The sequence below is a fragment of the Rutidosis leptorrhynchoides genome, chromosome 1 (assembly GCF_046630445.1).
Source record: "Rutidosis leptorrhynchoides isolate AG116_Rl617_1_P2 chromosome 1, CSIRO_AGI_Rlap_v1, whole genome shotgun sequence".
Taxonomy (NCBI): Eukaryota; Viridiplantae; Streptophyta; class Magnoliopsida; order Asterales; family Asteraceae; genus Rutidosis; species Rutidosis leptorrhynchoides.
This window is the reverse complement of record NC_092333.1, coordinates 327416463-327439513: the sequence shown is the minus strand read 5'-3', so window position 1 is coordinate 327439513 and position 23051 is coordinate 327416463. Positions and strand designations below refer to the sequence as shown.

Genomic DNA, 23051 nt, shown 5'->3' with positions numbered 1-23051 from the left:
CGATTTTGTTTGTTAAAAAGAAAGACGGATCCCTACGAATGTGCATTGACTATCGTGAACTAAACAAATTGACGGTTAAGAACTGATATCCTCTTCCTCGCATCGATGACCTCTTTGATCAACTACAAGGGTCTTGTGTATATTCGAAAATCGATCTCCGCTCGAGTTATCATCAATTAAGGGTTAAGGGGGAAGATGTCTCCAAAACCGCTTTCCGAACTCGTTATGGTAGTTATGAATTTCTTGTAATGCCATTTGGTCTCACTAACGCACCGGCGGTGTTCATGGATCTTATGAACCGCGTGTGCAAACCGTATCTTGACAAATTCGTTATCGTGTTCATCGATGATATTTTGGTCTATTCAAAAAGCGAAGAAGAACACGAGGAACACCTCCGACTTGTGCTTGAACTTTTAAGACAAGAACAACTCTATGCCAAATTCTCCAAGTGTGAATTTTGGTTAAAGGAAGTTCAATTTCTTGGCCATGTTGTAAGTGATCAAGGTATTAAAGTCGATCCCACGAAAATCGAAGCCATTAGTAAATGGGAGACTCCTACTACTCCTACTCACATTCGTTAATTCTTGGGTCTATCGTAGATTCATCGAAAACTTCTCTTTGGTTGCACGTCCTCTAACCGCATTAACTCACAAGGGAAAGAAATTCATTTGGGCGACCGAGCAAGAATCCACGTTTCAGATCTTGAAAACGAAGCTAACCACCGCTCCTATCTTGTCACTTCCCGAAGGCAATGATGACTTTGTTGTATATTGCGATGCCTCAAAACATGGTTTTGGGTGTGTATTGATGCAACGAACAAAAGTCATTGCTTATGCTTCTCGACAACTCAAAATTCATGAACAAAACTACACGACGCATGATCTCGAACTCGGAGCCGTTGTCTTCGCACTTAAAATGTGGAGACACTATCTTTATGGAACCAAGAGTACTATCTTTACCGACCACAAAAGTCTCCAACACATTTTCGATCAAAAGCAACTAAACATGAGACAACGACGGTGGATTGAAACTTTGAACGATTACGATTGCGAGCTTCGTTACCATCCCGGGAAGGCAAACGTAGTAGCCGATGCCTTAAGTCGAAAAGAAAGAGCGGCGCCTCTTCGTGTCCGAGCCTTAAACATCACCATCCACACAAACCTAAATAGCCAAATTCGGGTAGCCCAAGATGAGGCTCTCAAGGATGAAAACCTTTCACACGAGCTCTTGAACATTCTCGTCTCTCGATTCGAAATTAGGGAGACCGGACTCCGATATTTCGCCTGAAGAATTTGGGTACCTAGTTATGGGGACTTGCGAAGCCTTATTTTAGACGAAGCCCATAAGTCAAGATATTCGATTCACCCCGGTGCCAATAAGATGTACCACGACCTTAAACAACTATATTGGTGGCCGAACATCAAAAGGGACGTAGCTACTTATGTTTCCAAGTGTTTGACATGTTCCAAAGTCAAAGCCGAACACCAAAGACCGTCCGGACTACTTCAACAACCCGAGATTCCGCAATGGAAGTGGGAAAGAATAACGATGGATTTTATCACCAAACTACCAAAAACGACGGGCGGTTATGATACCATTTGGGTTATTGTTGACCGTCTCACCAAATCCGCACACTTTCTTGCCATGAAGGAGACCGACAAAATGGAGAAACTTGCGCAACTTTACATTAAAGAAATCGTAGCCCGATACGGTGTACCTTTATCGATTATCTCCGACCGAGATGGCCGTTTTGTTTCTAGATTTTGGCGTACCTTGCAAGAAGCGTTGGGAACGCGTTTAGACATGAGCACCGCATATCATCCTCAAACCGATGGACAAAGCGAACGTACAATTCAAACCTTGGAGGACATGTTACGAGCTTGCGTGGTTGATTTTGGAAAAGCTTGGGACAAGCACTTACCTCTCGCCGAGTTCTCTTACAACAATAGTTATCACGCGAGTATTAAAGCCGCACCTTTTGAAGCGCTATACGGCCGAAAATGTCGTTCACCTCTTTGTTGGGCCGAAGTAGGCGACGTACAAATCACCGGACCTTAACTCATTCACGAAACCACCGAGAAGATCGTTCAAATCCGAGATAGGCTTCGGACGGCCCGGAGTCGTCAAAAGTGCTACACCGACAAAAGACGCAACGACCTCGAATTTCAAGTCGGTGACCGAGTAATGTTAAAAGTTGCACCTTGGAAAGGTGTAATCCGTTTTGGGAAACACAGGAAGCTAAATCCGCGGTATATTGTTCCTTTCGAAATCTTGGAGCGTATTGGAAACGTTGCTTATCGTTTAGATCTTCCGCCTCAATTGAACTCCGTTCATCCTACCTTCCATGTATCCAACTTGAAAAAGTGTCTTGCCGAACCCGATATCGTCATCCCTCTCGAGGAACTTACTATTGATGACAAGCTTCATTTTGTGGAGGAACCGGTTGAAATTGTGGACACCTCCGTCAAGACATTGAAACAAAGCCGAATCCCGATTGTTAAAGTCCGTTGGAACGCCAAAAGAGGACCCGAGTTTACTTGGGAAAGGCAAGATCAAATGCAAAAGAAATACCCTCATTTATTCCCAATTCCGGAAACGCAGGATTCCGAGGAAGAAACAACGACTACTACGCCTACTTAAATTTCGGGACGAAATTTCTTTTAAGGAGTAGGTAATGTAACATCCCGCCTTTTTCCATTTACTTTTACGTTATACTAATTTAAACTCTGTTATATGTTTATAACATCTCCCGTTGATACGCGTTTTAAATTATCGCGTTTAGGTAATTCACGCACCCGAACGAAAGTTGAGGGACTAAACTTGACAAGGGATCAAACCCTTGACTAGGTCAAAGGGTCAAACCCCTTTCACCCATTCATTATCATCTCCATCTCTCTCTTTCTCTCTAGCAAGAACACACACTCATTTACCAAATTCATTCAATCATCATCTAAATTCGATCTAGGAGGCTTACAACAAAATAAATTACATATTCGTGATCCTCTTTTCATCCTCTTCATTTTGGTACCAACTTCATCTCGTTTGGGTAACATTTCTAAAACTCTAGATTTCTCTAAATTCGTGTTTTTGACTTGAAATGGTGTTAGTTAGTGTCTATGGCTCATTGTGATGTCGTGTATGTAATTTGTATGCTCGATCTCGTTGTTTTAGTATAACTAGCATGAACTTGAATTTTGGTGTGTTGTTCTTGAATTTTGGATGATCATATGTTGTTAGATGTTAAAAGTTCATGTTCTAATTGTGTTCCTAGTATCACTAGCTTCAATTTGATGTGTAGGTTGCTTTAGAAAAGTTCATGAACTTGATTTATGATTTTGGTGAATTTGGGTTAGGGTTTGATGAACTTGAAATGGACTTTTGATGCATTGAATGCCATGGATTATTGTTGGTAAGTGTTTAGTTGGATTGTATGCTCGATTATCTTCGAAACGGCATATCATTCATGTAAATTGGTTGCCAGAATCATTGAATTGCATTTATGAACTTGTATGCGATTAATGTTGAGCATTAGATGCGGTTTTGGTTGTTATAATAGGTAGATTGATTGATGAATTGTGTTTAGTTGCATTCTACGTCAAAAGAGCTTTCCAACGATATAAGGTGCGAGTCCTAAGTGTTAGCGGTTTGTGTTTTATGCACAAAAAGGTTTTGGATTGAGACTTGAACATTTGGGACTGGCCAGGCACCAGCTCCCGGCCTTTGCCGCGGCGCGGCCCTTTCCTGTCGCGGCGCGACATATAAGGGGGCCAGGTTCTGACCTCCTTGTCCCAAATGTGAAAAATGTTTGGCCCGTTCTAGACCTCCGATTCACATGAGACTTGTTCTAACATGCTTATATATGAATAAAAACCTCAGAAAAATAGTTCGGGACCCGACCCGAACGTGTTGACTTTCGTTGACTTTGACCGACCAAAGTTTGACTTTTTGTCAAACTTAACCAAATGATTATGTAACCTTCCTAACTTGTTTCTGTACTTGTATCTTGCATGAAACTTGACAATTTGATTCACATGCTACATAATCGAGTCGTAACGAGCCATAGGACTAATTAAACATCTTTGACCTATCGTATTTACCGTTATTGATACGACCTATTGGTTTAGGTTAAGACTAGCACTATCCTTCGCACACGTTACTTGTGAAGTACTTTTCATACGTGCACTCAAGGTGAGATCATAGTCCCACTTTTACTCTTTTTGAACTTACATTTGGGATGAGAAAACATAAACATTTCTTTGCTAAGTGAACACAAGTACAGGAAAACAAACATTCTACATACGAGTTTAGAACAAAATCCTCAATTCGATTATCATTAGTTACACTTGCCGGGTGTAAGCGAGAACTTATGTTGTATGGATCCATATGGGTTTGACAAACCCTCATTCAAACGGTTCGCTACCGTTTACGAATGAAATATATTTTCGAGAAACAGTGTATGTTCTAGCACTAAGTGATGGGGTTCAATGGAAGGAATGTTAAGCATTGATAATTGGGTGCTCGTGAAAAAAACTTTTGGAATGTATTACTATTATTTCATTGATGCAAATCTTGTGGTTCATTTGTACTTACTTACTTAAACCTATGATTTCACCAACGTTTTCGTTGACAGATTTCTATGTTTTTCTCAGGTCCTTGAACGATACATGATACATGCTTCCGCTCATTGTTTGATACTTGCATTGGATGTCGAGTATATGTGCATACATGGAGCGTCTTTTGACTTTATTTAAAACTGTGTAGCATAGGATTTCGTTTGTACTTAACTTTGTGACGTAACTTTTGGATGAACAATTCTTGTAAACTGGGGAACAATCTTTACTTTTGAAATGAATGCGACACATCTTTTGGTCAAACGTTGTTTAAAGACGTATGACCACGTAACGGGACCTAAGTAGATGGCACCGTCAAACATGATTTGGTCGGGTCGCTACAGAAGTTCGGTATTCTTGAAAAAAATTCCTTCTTAAACTCCTCCCATGTCAAGCTCATACATTGCTCTTCACCATACAAATTGATTTTATCGTCCCACTACAACTTGCCTTCTTCACGTAACATACTAGACCCATACCTTGTCTTCTTCTCGGGAGGACATTCCGTGATACGGAAAGCTCCCTCGATATCAAAAATCCAACAAGTGCTTTTCAATGGATCCCTCACTCCATTAAACATCGGAGGTTGAGTATCCTTGAAATTTTTGTAGTGGAAGTCCCGCCTTCCACCCCCACCATTTCCTTCACCCCCTTCACCTCGAGGATAAATGTTTCTAGCCTCTAAAGCCTCCTCTATTTCGGCTTTCATTCGATCGTTGATCATTTCGGTCACTTGTCCATCGACCGACTCTTGGAAGACCTTTCGGACATCATCAAGAAAATCCTTCTTTAACTTTTTAAAGATGGCCTCAACCTTGGCCGTGAGTTCAACGTCCTCACTCGTACCACCGTTATCATTATCGTGTCCGTTTCTCGTTTTCATTCTATAAAAAGGAAAAGATTAAACAAAGAACGAAAAGACATAACATGTAAGTATATACATGTACACCACACTACTCCATCTTGCTCGACAATCATCGTACATTACTCGTTTGACACGAATTGCACCCGTAACAACGGTAGCTAATCGTTGTTACGCGAGCACGTCGCATTAACTTGCTAGTACAACGTCTGTCTTGCTTGATGATTGCTAAACACAACACAAAACAATTAGCACAAGGTTAGCTCACATAAACCAAAGCACTAACAATTCCCGATTAGACCCAAAGTCCTACAAGTCCCGCATAAAGCGCTCACACAATAAAGCCCAAGTCTAGGCACCTATCTCAAGTCGCCTAAATCCCTTAGACCATGCTCTGATACCACTTGAAACAACCCAACCCGTATTCCATACGATAAATTTTTTTTTTATACAATACACATTTACGCGCCAATTAAATATGTAAACCATTCCACAAGCTCCATTTAAACGTACAACAGTTTAAATGTTTACCAAAGGCACAAAGGCCAGTAATTAAGTTTAATACGAGTTTGACCTACTTCAATGATAGTTTATAATCGACATTTGAGCATGGTTTGGGGCTAAACTACCCAAAACGTTAGGCCACTTCAAAAGCTATCCAAAAAGCACCCCTTGTCAACACAAACGGGAGACAACTAATCCAACCGTATGCCCTTACCCTTGTCCAAGCCGGAACCTATAAAAATGGTAAGCAACGAGAGGGTAAGAAATGCTTAGTGAATGCAATAGTTATACGTACATATATATAACCCATCTATTTGCAATCACAAATACCAAATACCTCACACGAACATGTAACTCACATAGCAAGCCAATCATACCTGAAATACCAACAAGTCGTACATTGACACCAAATCTCATTAGCATATACTCAACACCATATATATATAATGCTAAACGATCACAACACAATATGGTTAACCATAACGCTATGGTGTTACCGGCACGTGGTTCACACCATACACATTTGAGTCTCACTCTTTTATAGTGCTACCGGCACATGGTTCACACTTTGACGCTACCGGCACGTGGTTCACGTCTCATTTTATAGTGCTACCGGTACGTGGTTCACACTCGATGCTACCGGCACGTGGTTCACATCCTATATTCGTCACCTACATGTTATGGCACTACCGGCACATGGTTCATACCATAACATTCACAAATAAACACGCCATATACATGAACGTATAATTATTCCACTCACCTTGTCACAAGGATGATGATTTAGCACTTCCGAGCTTCAACGTAATGTACCTAAATCATTAAGTGCACATTCAATTTCACAACTAGTTTGATTAACCACAATACTCCCACTTGAGCATTTAATGACCCAATTTGCATTAAATTACTCAACTACTCGCAACCGCCCATAAATGGCCAAGACTCGACTTTAATCACTAAGACTAGTGAATTAAAGCCTATTAACTTCAATTAACACAAAACTTAGGGTAATCCATACCCATTTCATCTAATTAGGTCAACTAGTACATTTTGACCCATTTTATAATACTTAGACTCACAATCAAGTCAAACTTACCCATTTACACTTCTTTCATAAATCTTAAAGTGCATTAGTGACTAACAACACCAATTGACACTTACAACCTCAAATCACAAGGCCGAAACCCTAGATTGTGGCTATTAGGGTTTCATTACAACAACATAACCCAAATTCACTCATTTGAACCCCAAATGGGTCACATAAGTTCCAAATAAACCAAAACCCTAGCATAACTAATTAAAACTCGAAACATAGAGTTAGAACTTACCAAGACTATCTTCTTGTAGCTAACAACAAGGAGAACAACTTTAACTCTTGCTCCTAGGTTTGATTCACAAATCTCCAACTCCAAATCTTGAGTTTAATCTAAATGGGTTTTGTGTTTTGGGAGAGAAATTGGAAAGAAAATAGAAAAGGAAATGAAATAAATGAATATGTGGTGGAGAGTTAATGCTCCCATCAGATCCACATGTCAATTTACCATTTTTCCCTTTAAAACCCCTTAAAATGAGCTAAGTCCGGCACCAGTCCAGCAGAACTGTCGCGGCGCGGACTCAATCGTCGCGGCGCGACACATAAAGGGAAAATAGGACCTTCTTAACCCAATCCCTGATCTAGGTTTGCTTTGTTTGTCGCGGCGTGACCCAGTTTGTCGCGGCGCGGCATTAGCCGTCGCCTGGACACCTCGACAACTTAAGCAAATTTTGATTTTATTTCATTCGTACACTTAAATCCCGTTTCCTATAATCGCCTAACCTCCAACAATGGACTCACAAGACTTAACGCCATCGAAACCCACGTATACACTTGTATATGCACCCATTATCAAGTATATATATATATATATATATATATATATATATATATATATATATATATATATATATATATATATATATATATATATATATATATTTACAATTTCGCACAATCTAGCGAGTTACAAACGTAAAATGATTTAGTATGTACCTTTCGATATGTACGGGAAAATCGGGATGTTACATAGAATATGTGTCTATTTGATTTTAAAATTCAAGTTATAAGGATTAACTTTTGTTTGCGAACAAGTTTAGAATTAACTAAACTATGTTTTAGTGATTTCAAGTTTAATCCTTCGAATAAGGTAGTTATATATATATGAATCGAATGATGTTATGAACATCATTACTAACTCAGGTTTTATGGATAAACCTACTGGAAATGAGAAAATAGATCTAGCTTCAAAGGATCCTTGGATGGCTTGAAAGTTCTTGAAGCAGAATCATGACACGAAAACAAGTTCAAGTAAGATTTCCACTCGAAATAAGATTGTTATAGTTAGAGAAATTGAATCAAAGTTTGAATATGAGTATTAACTTGTATTAAAAAGATATGTTACTGTAAATAAGAAAGATTTCTTGAGGTTGGATGATCACTTTACAAGATTGGAAGTAAGCTAGCAAACTTGGAAGTATTCTTGATTTTATGAAACTAAAACTTATAGAATTTATGAAGAACACTTAGAACTTGAAGATAGAACTTGAGAGAGATCACTTAGATGAAGAAAATTGAAGAATGAAAGTGTTTGTAGGTGTTTTTGGTCATTGGTATATGGATTAGATATAAAGGATGTGAAATTTTGTTTTCATGTAAATAAGTCATGAATGATTACTCATATTTTTGTAATTTTATGAGATATTTCATGCTAGTTGCCAAATGATGGTTCCCACATGTGTTAGGTGACTCACATAGGCTGCTAAGAGCTAATCATTAGAGTGTATATACCAATAGTACATACATCTAAAAGCTGTGTATTGTACGAGTACGAATACGGGTGCATACGAGTAGAATTGTTGATGAAACTGAACGAGGATGTAATTGTAAGAATTTTTGTTAAGTAGAAGTATTTTGATAAGTGTCTTGAAGTCTTTTAAAAGTGTATGAATACATATTAAAACACTACATGTATATACATTTTAACTAAGTCGTTAAGTCATCGTTAGTCGTTACATGTAAATGTTGATTTGAAACCTTTAAGTTAACGATCTTGTTAAATGTTGTTAACCCAATGTTTATTATATCTAATGAAATGTTAAATTATTATATTATCATGATATTATGATATATTACTATATCTTAATATGATATATATACATTTAAATGTCATTACAACGATAATCGTTACATATATGTCTCTTTTCGAAATCCCTAAGTTAGTAGTCTTGTTTTTACATATGTAGTTCATTGTTAATATACATAATGAAATGTTTACTTATCATTTATCATGATTAAACATAGTGTATCAATATCTTAATATGATTCATATGTATTTAGTAAGATGTTGTTATAACGATAATCGTTATATATATATCGTTTCTAGTTTTTTAATTCAATAAATTCAACTTTATGTATATAAATATTGTTAAAATACCTAATGAGATACTTACTTATCATAATATCATGTTAACTATATATATAATCATATATATTTCATAATATAGTTTTTACAAGTTTTAACGTTCGTGAATCATCGGTCAACTTGGGTGGTCAATTGTCTATATGAAACCTATTTCAATTAATCAAGTCTTAACAAGTTTGATTGCTTAACATGTTGGAAACACTTAATCATGTAAATAACAATTTCATTTAATATATATAAACATGGAAAAGTTCGGGTCACTACATAAAATAACTTTGTGTGATTGATAGTAGTAGGAGTAGGTCAAATGAGTTGTATATAAGTTGAATTGATCAATTATAATAATAATGTGGTATTCGATTTCTCAATCAGACATAATTGACAGAATATACAAATAGGACTTGATTTTGATCCCTAACAGAATTTGGATTTGCTCATGTAAATTCCAACACTGATTGTACAATTCATGTAGACGGAAGGACAAATCACTACAACTTGAATATGATTTGAAACTGAAAACGTTCCTAGACAAATTATAAGTATTTATACATGTATATATTGTGTTTATATATTTATATATCTGAATATATGTATTTATCTATATATATGTATATACTGAAATTTATATATATGTATATGTGTTTATATATATATATATATATATATATATATATATATATATATATATATATATATATATATATATATATATATATATATATATATATATTTATATATCTATAACTGTATTTTATAATTTGGTTATATATATCTATCTACATATATATCTAATTTCCTTATTTTTGATAGTTAACTAATATAATTATATTAATACTATTAATATTAATAATACAAGTAATAATATTATTAATAATAATATTATTGATGAAGACTAATAAAAATAAATGATAATTAATTATATGATAATATTAATAATAACAATAATGATAATTTTAATAATTTTAATTACTAGTAATAATAATATCAATGATAATAATAAATCTTATTTGTTATAATAATATTAATATTATTAATGATAATAATCGTATTAGTAATGCCATTACTTATGTAAATCAGATTTTATATACATATATATATTTATACATATATATATATATATATATATATATATATATATACACATATATATATATATATACATATATATATATATATATATATATATATATATATATATATATATATATATATATATATATATATATATATATATATATATATATAGTGTATATTGGATATAATATTATTAATAATACAAATATTAATATCAATAATAACAATAATAAAGGTAATGATCATAATATTAATATAACAATTATATTCAAACTTGTGACTGAATTTAATATAATGCCATTTATTATTTATGTATTATTATATTATAAGATGACATTTACTGAATATTTATTATTTATATATTCTATATATTTAATAGAAATCATATATAAATTCATAATAACATATATATATATATATATATATTTATTTTAACAGTAACTTAATTACTTTGTATATTATATTACATATTCAATACCAATGATTAACTTATCCACATGCACATGAAATTATTGTAAATCACACATTGAAAGTTAAGCAGGAATATCCACTAACTTTTGACTCACTCCGGATAATTGATACTTTGTTCTCACTTGTAAATTACTTTACCATTTATTCCGAATACTGCTAAAAAGAAACGATTTCTCAAATCAATGTAGGCCTCGTAATAGAGACTCATAATCATAATTCAATGTATCTGGTAAATCAATCATTTGATATTATCTTCTAATTCCATCGATAAACATATTGAAACAAATACTTATATATATATATCTAATACTTTGTCGACGTTTTCAATTAATAAATATATATTATATATACATATCAGTATACACACAAATGTTCGTGAAACGTTGAGCATAGTCGAAGGGTAATTGATTACATGAATATAGATTTAAAAACTTTCGAGACTTAACATTATAGATTTTGCTTATCGTGTCAGAAACATATAAAGATTAAAGTTTAAATTTGGTCTGAAATTCCTGGGTCATCACATTTCTTCCCCCGGAACCTCTTCTTCTTCCGGTTCCTCTTCTTCCGGTTCCTCCTCTTCCGGCTCTTCTTCTTCCGGTTCCTCTTCGAGAATTTGTGAATCTTCTCAAAATATATTCGACTCTTCATTATTATTAGGTGAGTCGATGGGATTTGTACTAGAGGTAGACATCTATAACACAATATCAAACACGTTAAGAGATTAATATAGCACATAATATTTACATGTTAATAATATATAGTTTACAACAAAAAGTGTTAAGCAATCATTTTAAAAGAAAACACGGTCGAAGTCCAGACTCAATAATGCATCCTAACAAACTCGGTTAGACACACACTAATGCAAATTTCTGGTTCTCTAAGACCAACGCTCGGATACCAACTGAAATGTCTCGTTCATATTGATTATAAACGTTCCATATTAATTGATTTCGTTGCGAGGTTTTGACCTCTATATGAGACGTTTTTCAAAGACTGCATTCGATTTTAAAACAAACCATAACCTTTAAAATATTACGACGTTTATCAAATAATGATAATCTAAAATATAGCGTTTTCACAAGACCATTACAAAATGGTTTACAATAATGTTACACAACAATATATGTCTTCGAATGCAGTTTTTAAACAATATAATACTAGCATGCTGACTCCAACTTTTGTCCATAAATTAGCATGCAACAGCGAAAGCTCTTAATAATCACCTGAGAATAAATGCTTTAAACGTCAACAAAAATGTTGGTGAGTTATAGGTTTAGCTTATATATTTATCAAATCGTAATAATAGACCACAAGATTTTCATTTCCAATTCTCAATAACATGCAATCTGCATAAAAATCATTCATATGATGAACACCTGGTAATCGACATTAACAAGATGCATATAGAATATCCCCATCATTCCGGGACTCACATCGGATATGATAAATTAAAGTACTAAAGCATCCGTAAGTCGGATGAGGCTAGTTGGGCCAAATAGATCTATCTTTAGGATTCGTGTCAATTGGTGGCAATTATCATAAACACCAATTCTTAGGCTACCAAGCTAAAAAGGGGCATATTCGGTTCGATAATTCAACATAGAATGTAATTTCGATCACTTGTGTCTATTTTGTAAAACATCTATAAAACGTGCATGTATTATCATCCCAAATATAATAGATTTTAAAAGTGGGACTATAACTCACTTTCACAGAATTCCTTCGTCGGAAAAGCAACACTTGGCCACGGGTCGATTCACGAACCTATAACAAATATGTACATATATATCAAAGTATGATCGAAATATTTTCACAACATTTTTTATTTCATTTTAATGATTTAAGTTTGTTAAGTTAACAGTCCAACGCTAGTAATCTACAACTAGTTGTCCACAGTTAGATGTACAGAAATAAATTAATATATATTATCTCGAATCAATCCACGACCCAGTGTATACAATTCTCAAGCTCGATCACAACTCAAAGTATATATATTATTTTGGAATCAACCTCAACCCTGTATAGCTAAGTCAAGCATTACTGCATATAGAGTGTCTATGGTTGTTCCGAAATATATATATAGATGGGTCGATATGATATGTCAAAACATTGTATACGTGTCTATGGTCTATCAAGGTTACATAATATATGTTAGAATACATGTACAATACAATATAAGTTAGTTAGGATACGGTTAGTATAGATTTTTGTAAAATCATCCCGTAGTCAAATTAACCATTTTTAACCAATTTTGTTTTACCCATAACTTCTTCATTTTAAATCCTTTTTGAGTGAATCGAATTGATATGGTTTCATATTGAACTGTACTTTATGAATCTAAACAGAAAAGGTATAGGTTTATAGTCAGAAATACAGGTTATAAGTTGTTTTTGTAGAGGTAGTCATTTCAGTCGAAAGAACGACGTCTAGATGACCATTTTGAAAAACATACTTCCACTTTGAGTTTAACCATGATTTTTGGATATAGTTTCATGTTCATAAGAAAAATCATTTTTCCAGAAGAATAGCTTTTAAATCAAAGTTTATCATAGTTTTTAATTATCCAAACCAAAACAGCCACTGGTTTCTCTACGACGGCGTATATCCGGTTTTACGGTGTTCTTCGTGTTTCCAGGTTTTAAATCATTAAGTTAGAATATTATATAGATATAGAACATGTGTTTAGTTAATTTTAAAAGTTAAGTTAGAAGGATTAACTTTGTTTGCGAACAAGTTTAGAATTAATTAAACTATGTTCTAGTGATTACAAGTTTAAATCTTCGAATAAGATATATATATATATATATATATATATATATATATATATATATATATATATATATATATATATATATATATATATATATATATATATATATATATATATATATATATGAATTGAATGATGTTATGAACATCATTACTACCTCAAGTTTAGTAGGTAAACCTACTGAAAGTGATAAGAAATGATCTAGCTTCAAAGGATCATTGGATGGCTTGAAAGTTCTTGAAGTAGAATCATGACACGAAAACAAGTTCAAGTAAGATTTTTACTCGAATTAAGATAGTTTATAGTTATAGAAATTGAATCAAAGTTTGAATATGAATATTACCTTGAATTAGGATGATAACCTACTATAAATAACATAGAGTTCTTGATCTTAGATGATTACTTGGAATGGATTAGAAAGCTTGGAAGTAAACTTGCAAACTTGAAAGTATTCTTGATTTTTTGAAACTAAAACTTATAGAATTTATGAAGAACACTTAGAACTTGAAGATGGAACTTGAGAGAGATCAATTATATGAAGAAAATTGAAGAATGAAGGTGTTTGTATGTGTTTTGGGTCGTTGGTATATGGATTAGATATAAAGGATATGTAAGTTTGTTTTCTTGTAAATAATTCATGAATGATTTATCATATTTTTGTAATTTTGTGTAATCATTCATGCTAGTTACCAAATGATGGTTTCGACATGTTTAGGTGACTCATTAAGGCTACTAAGAGCTAATCATTGAAGTGTATATACCAATAGTAAATACATCTAGAAGCTGGGTATTGTAGAGTACGAATACGGGTGCATACGAGTTGAATTGTTGATGAAAATGAACGAGAATGTAATTGTAAGCATTTTTGTTAAGTAGAAGTACTTTGATATGTGTCATGAAGTATTTCAAAAGTGTATTAATACATCTTAATACACTACATGTATATACATTTTAACTGAGTCGTTAAGTCACCGTTAGTCGTTACATGTAAGTATTGTTTTGAAACCTTTAAGTTAACGATCTCATTTAATGTTGTTAATCCATTGTTTATTATACCTAATAAGATGTTAAATTATCATATTATCATGATAACATGGTGTATGAATATATCTTAATACAATATATATATATATATATATATATATATATATATATATATATATATATATATATATATATATATATATATATATATATATATATATATATATATATATATATATATATATATATATACTAGATTTAAGAGCCCGTGCGTTACACGGTAGCTCTAAATCTTAATAATTGATTCATTTTAATTGATATATATATAAATGACCATTTCTTAAATTTAGAATCCAGAAAACGTCATTTAATGTTAGTGTATCTTTTGCATTCAAATTTACAAATCATATGAGTCTTCTAACCACTATGAATATCATTTACTTCCTAATATATTAACAGGGTTATGTAGGTACTTAGTAATTGGAATGATTGACCAGTAGTTTCTCAGTTTTATGTGAACAACCAAATTCAGGTTGGTTGTTCTCGACAGAAAACAATTAACTTAACTAACTTGGTATGATTAAAAAACTTTGAGCACTATTAATAGCAAAAGCACACATCAACTGATGTCTCCGTGTTTTTTTTTTCTTTTTTTAAATAACCATAAGATTTTATTATCAAGTACAAATTAAATAGTAAAAAATCAAGCTAGTATATTTAAAACAAAAAACACTTAAAAAATATCATTAAACCTGAGATAATAGGGATAGAAGATGCATTGTTGTTTGAACTTCAAAGATTGTGTCTATGATGAATGCAGGGTATGGTTTCCTGAGTTGTTTCAACTTTAAAATAGTGTCTCTGTTGGGACAATGCTCATTTGAACTCAAAGTAAATTAAACGAAATTCCAGCCAAATCCTTCGAGTGGATATCGCTTCGAGCAAAACCGAAGCACACGTTGAATTGGTTAGATTGGCTAAACAACCCAATGGTTTATCTTAGTTTATAATTTAGCTTTTGTGTATGTTTTTTCGGGTCTGCACTCTTTGCAACCCTCGTGTAAATTCATTTGTATCATACGGTGCTTGCACCAAAACGTTGTACTGCTTCGTGACTTTTAATATACGTTTACTTGCTCTTAAAAAAAAAGTAAATTAAACAAATATAATGAAGATTAGACCACAAATTTTAGGATATACTAATATGTAACAAACATTTGATGACACATAAAGCAGCACAAAAGTAAGACACATAATGTCAACGGCTGAAGCAATACATCAACCGAACTATAACAATCGACATATAAATATCAAGAATAAAGAAAGCATTAACATTAATATTAATATTAATATGATACAACAATCAACAATGAACATAATTAAGGACATAATTCCACAAAACAATTTTAAACACTTACATTATAATTAAAGATATATATGCATATACCTTCTACCCCTTGGGAATTACATGGGCCAAAACTCGACGGGCTGCCTTTTTTAATGTTGGCACTTGATAGCAAGACTATGCGAGCACGAACAGCAGTTATGGACACACCTATAATTGTAGATACAACCTCAAAACCAACGGAATCAGGCAAGACATGTCTGAGACCACACCAATTGACCCAATAGTAGAGGCCTCCATAATATAAACAAATATGCTGGTATATACCTTGTAACCCCAGTGATTGAGACAAATGAAAACCCGACGAGCGATGATTATTCAAGGTAGAACTCGACCGCATAACTGGCTGCAGAGTAGGAAGACTACTGCAGGCACCTCATTTGCAGATTCAACCACAAACCAAATAAAGTGAGGCAAAGCATGCCCCTCACTTCACCACTTCACCTAACCCCAGATGGTGAATAGATATAACTACAGTAGTCGGTTCAGTTGTTGAAGAAATAATGGTTGCATAAGAAGCAGAAACTGATACTTCAGTCCCACTATTAGCATTATCACTTACCACAGATTCATTTGAGGAGCCAAAACCTGAAGAATTGAGACAATTGATAGATCGTAACAAACTTCTTGTTGTAGTCTGTTTTGGCGTTATGGAAGTAGCCACGAAATCAACATCATCAACAACATGAACCTAAGCGAGGGCCCACCTTCGTTATTAATACATTTCTTTTGCTTCTTCCTAATTGGCATTTTGCTATGTAAAACTAATTAACAACCCCAATAACTACAAACAAAACCCTAAAAAATATGCACGACGATGAGAAATCAAGAAAAAATACCAAGATCATCACAAATCACATATAAATAAAACAAATAACATAAGACATATTCACCAATATCGAAAAGCAACAAAAAGACCACTTAAAGACAATAAACAAATTAAAGGAAGGGAAACGATAATTGGAATACAACTATCACACATTTCATTCTTATGTCAAAATAGCATGCAATCAGTAAAGAATAGAAACAATCAAACTAACAACATTGGAAGACAAAGAAAGAAGAAAAAGAAGTAGCAATACATAGTAAAACGGAAACGTATTATAACATTCAACACAAGAATGCAAGAAAGCGTAAAGGAAACAACAATTATTAACGGGCGAAGAAAGAAACAGTTCCAAAAAAAGTAACCCTAAATCGGTGAGTCTGTAGGCTCCTATAGTGGTGGAGATCACAACATAATTTTATGTCAAGTTATCGAATAAGTGTTTTTTGCTTCAAAAAGTTACTAAAAACGTAGACAATCTACTTTGGTTGTACATCTATATTCAGATACATAATATACACAACATAGTGATTACATGTTTCTCATTTAATGATTCTCGTTTGAAGACAGTACCTTTTTATAATTATGAATATCTTTATGAATCCATTCATCAGGTGCAGCCTTAGAGCGAAATTTGGTTGCATGTACTAAATTCTGAAAGTCTGATGAGTCGCTTTTCCCCTAACATAATTGTATTACACAAGTCAAACATCAATATTAGCTAATAAGATATTCAAAATTACCAAAAATCAAAGATTAAGATGTACTAAGCTGCTATGACAACTAAAGGACAATTGTTGAGGATGTGATGGGCTCACAATACTTAATTCTTAACATCATAATGATCTATGATGGACAAATGCTAGCCATTATAACACAATCAAGGTGCTGAACCGATCTTATTATTAAAGGTAGGAATATCAACCCATTCTATGATAAAAGGATCAATCTGGATTATAGATTGCCAGTATAAGGTCAAACATGCCATATCAAACGTGCCATATCATAAGTTCAGTAAAGACGGTCCTTTGTTTTCAATTTACCTGTTAAAAAACCAAACACATACTGACTCGTGTGGGTTAAAATTGTAACCTGCAGTTATGCTATGCTAAGTTTACAGTAAAATACTTTAAAAGGGGTTGGTATGTGTGTTTGCAAACGGGTCGATATGCTACATTTCATACGCCACTTGCACGGGTTTCATATTTCGTCAACAATCCCTAACTCAAGGTTCTTATGATCCGAGTGCAAGCTTGACCTTATTTTTATCCATTCCAGTTGCGTATATTAACTACAAAATTCTTTGACAAATTAAATGTCAATAGATGAATTATCAATTTGTATCACAAACTTAGCATACAAACAAACAGATACAAACTTTACAACAGATACACCATTCAAAAACCTTAATTTTGTATAAAATAAGGTCCCACTGTATTATTATATCGACAAAAAACTAATTTCTTATTGATACTTAATGGTCTACGTACATAAATATGAATATTAATAGTAGTAACTTCTTAAAAATACATATCAGGTTAAGATTAAGACTGTATGATTATAACTGGAATTTTGTTTTAAAAATTTTCGTCCATGGATAATAACAAACCTATAGTTGAATTCGTTCCGGGAGTCGAAATTAACAAATCGATTGCGAAATTGCAGTTCGTAAAATTGGATTCCGACAGTTATACATCGTTAAATTGCTTCTCTTGCCAATCCGATAGGTTACAGAATCAATTCCAAAAGCGTAGTTCTTGTAAGTAGTATTTAAATTGCCTCGCTTCAAAACTATAGATATTCAACTTTGATGTTTAGGTTGTAATCGAACTCTCCAGATCTGGATCGTTTTTGTGACAACCCGAAAATTTCTGACCAAATTTAAACTTAATCTTTATATGATTTCAACACGATAAGCAAAGTCTGTAACGTTTAGTCTCAAAAATTTTGAACTATTTTATATATTAAATTGATCTTCGACCATTCCTGACGATTCACGAACAACTATTTGTAAATAGATATGTGTGTATATATATAAATAATAATTGAAAGTATAATTTGAAATATTAATGTTGTTATTATGAAATATGATATTATAATAATTATTATTTAAAAACATACCGGTATTTAAATAAATGTAAATTAAAAATAATTATTTAATGATTGTAATACTCGTTGGACGTTTCGATTATTATTTAGAGAAGTTTAATTCGAACTTATATGATTTTAAAATAAATGGTGATCCGAAAATGAGTTCTATAAACTTTAGGCTTACTAAAAATGTATTTAGGATCTAGTTATTTAATTTTAACACTTTTTATAATTTTCCCAGAATCGAGAGGGACAGTTGATGTAATTTTTATTTAATAAATTAATGATCGAATTTTATACCGTAATGACTGAAATAAATAAAGGAAGTTAATTTAAAAATTTGAGAATTTTCCGAAGACTTTTATCCCCCACTAATTATCAACGGGTACAAAATAATATCTTAGATATTATGTCGACAGAATAATATGAAGCTTACTATATCTAATTGAATGATTAAGTGAATTAGTGTACCAAATAACTGTTTAAAAGTTGAAATCATAACTTATATTACTGTGTGAATTGTTATACGTTCCTTTCAACTTTCTTTCAATTGATTTATATTAGGATTATTAATAAATATCTTTATCTATCTTCTATCCTCTACTTTATATATATCTACATATACATAATGCAGAGAAGGAATCCATTTCATTTTTCTATTTTCGTTTCAACTACAATCCAAACACAAACCACCGGTGTCATCACCACCCACCTTGTTTTCTTCAATCCCTTCGTCATCCTATGATTTTGTTCCACTTGCAATAATCACCGAGAACCACCATCATCGAGAACCATAATCAACATCTTTAATATTCTTCTTTCTTCTTTCTCTCTTCGTGAACTCAACAACTAGACAACCATTTAACCATTTCAAACATATCGAAACACACCACCTTCATTAAGCTCGATCACCACTCAAACTTGTGCCTTCTCCTTCTTCAAGAACACCATCACCACATAAACTATTATTGTTGCTGCCACTTGCGTAATTTTCTGTTTCTATTCTATATTTTTTTTCTATTTTAATTGCTATTGCCTTGCTACCATATGAAGGCCACCACCATCTCTTAATCACACACCACCCTCACTTACACGAAACATACATGTTATTGTCCTCTTTCAACTTCCTAGATCAGATTCGAAGCAAACACACAAAACCCATCATCGAACCTTGTCGTTGCTCTTGGACGAAACCCACAACCTTAATAACCAAACACCACCTGCTAAGGCTATGGTTTCGACTACATGTTGCTACTATTATGTCCGGAACCTACCACCCTCTACCATCGATCATCAAACCCAATAAAACCACCTTTCTTGTCTTTAGTTTTCTGTCCGGAAATTAACTCACTTCAAACCTTGATAACCATTAGAACTCCAATCAAACTCCATTTTATTGGGATGATATTTCTTCTGTTTGAAAAACCACCGTCAATCCATTATGTTCCATCAAAGAACCTCACTTGAAAATCTTGATAGAACAAGCTCGAACTCCCTTTATTTCTGCTACTGCTTGGCTATTTTCCTGATCTATTTGAACCCTACACGCCATAAACCTGTAACTATTATTGTTGTTGTGAGAACGAAGATGATAATGAACGATGATTATCGATTGCTACACTGCTATTTTTTCTGTCGTGGTATAAAGAAAAAGAGAAGATACCAATGCTTTGTGGCGCCTGTTATTTTTTTTTTTAGTCGTTGAGTCAGACAAAACCAAAGAACACCCACTACAGCCTGTCGACCTACTTCAATTGCCAAGCTGGACATCAATTTAAATGGGCATGTGTAATTTATTTGGACTCCCTTTTATGGGCCGTAATATTGGGTCGCAGATCACTTGTTTTCTGTTGGGCTTATTAAATAGTTATATGGGCTTCGAAACATTTAAGGTTGGGCTGTGCTACGTTACTGTTAATTGGCCTGTCTTATTTTTGGCTGTGATATACGGTTCCTGTTATACGAATGAATATGAGATACGGGTTAAATAAAATCGAGATAGGAATTAGAACAGAAAGGATAAGCAGCGCAGATGGTTAAGGGGTGGTGTCATGTAGCGAGTGGTCGCGGGTTCGAGTCCCGGCTATGGCATTTTTTTTAGAGCCTTTTCTTTTAGAGGTAGCTATTATTATTAATTTTATTATTATTATTATTATTATTATCTTTATTATTATTATTACCAATGTTATTATAATTATTGTTACTAGTGTTATTATTATTAAAAGTATTATTAGTAATACTAGTATTATCATTATAATTATTAGTATTATCATTATAATTATTATTATTAGTATTATCATTATTATTATTAATATTATTATTAAAATTATTATTATTATTATTATCATCATTTGTAATAAGTTATTATTATTATTATTATTATTATTATTATTATTATTATTATTATTATTATTATTATTATTATTATTAAGTATTATTGTCAAAATTATTATTTTCATTATTAATAAACTTGTCTTTTTATTAAAAACAACTGTTATTATCATCATCATTATTATTATTATTATTATTATTATTATTATTATTATTATTATTATTATTATTATTATTATTATTATTATTATTATTATTGTTGTTGTTGTTGTTGTTGTTGTTGTTGTTGTTGTTGTTATTATTATTATTATTATTAGTATTAACATGATTTTAAGATTATTATTATGATTATTATTAACATTAGTATTAGTATTATCATTAAGAATTAATATAAGTATTATCATTATTATTATTAACTTATAACATTTTTTTAGTAATATCATTATTATTAGTATTATAAGTATTTTCATTTTTATTAACATTACTATTATTTTTAACATTAAAACAATTATTAAATTTTCATTATTTTTATTATAATAATTATTATTAAAATCATTATTTTATATATAGTTATTAATATTTAATAATACAATTTAACATTACTAACATTATTATTATCATGGTTATTATTACTATAATTATTATTATTACTATTATTAATATTTACTATTTACTATTTACTATTATTATTAAAAGATAATACAACTTTTTATTTAATATTAGAAATTTATCAAATAACTATTAAAACTATACTAAATACATATAACTTAACAAAATTAATATTTTTATATATAAAATGAATATATTTAATTTATTAAGGATACCTATAAATTTTTAATATAAAATTCATATCACTAATTATATATAAATTTGTCTGATTACAATTATACGTGTTAATATATATACATGATATAGGTTCGTGAATCCGAGGTCAACCCTGCATTGTTCAGTTCCGTCGTATGCATATTTTCACTACAAAATATCGTATCGTGAGTTCATTTACTCCCTTTTACTCTTTACATTTTTGGGACTGAGAATACATGCGCTGTTTTTACAACTGCTTTATTAAATGCTTTTGAAATATATTTTGAACTACGAATACATGAAATGCTTTTATAAATGTTTGACGAGATAGACACAACCAAAACATTCCTCGAATGAATTATTATACAGACAGAAGTTCTGTGGATTATTATTGAATTATGTGGACATGATAATTGCCACCAATTGATTAATATATTTTCCCCTGATTATTATTGCTTGGTAACCTAAGAATTAGAATCGGGTATGGCCTTAATTCACGCGAATCCTAAAGGTAGCTACCAGGTTTGACACCCCCACCCAGAATTTTCACTAGACGGAAGAGCTAGTGGGCGTGATGTTTAGTACTTCGAGGTTTATATATTATACAGACGAGATGTTCTGTTTTTGGGGATATTATTTATGCGCATTGTATGTTAAAGTCGGTTACCAAGCCAAGCAATGAATGAAAAGTGAATGTTATGTATCGAGAGAATGATTTTATACACAGGTTATGTGTATGATATTTTTGTACACGAGATATGTGTACGGTTACTAAGATTTATGAAATATGGATTGCGTACACGAGAAAGGTGTACTGTATTTAAAACATATCGCTTGTACATTACAGGTGGGTGTAGG

The 23051-nt window shown here is 32.2% G+C and overlaps 1 long non-coding RNA gene across 1 annotated transcript; it reads right to left on the bottom strand.

Annotated features, from left to right (window-relative positions):
- Window positions 1-16086: 16086 nt before the first annotated feature.
- On the bottom strand, window positions 16087-18736 carry LOC139870283 (uncharacterized). Its single transcript, XR_011766532.1, has 3 exons — window positions 18577-18736; window positions 17541-17648; window positions 16087-16729 (listed from the first exon to the last, which is right to left on the bottom strand). It is a non-coding gene; the product is annotated as an uncharacterized lncRNA (long non-coding RNA).
- Between the last annotated feature and the right edge of the window lie 4315 nt (window positions 18737-23051).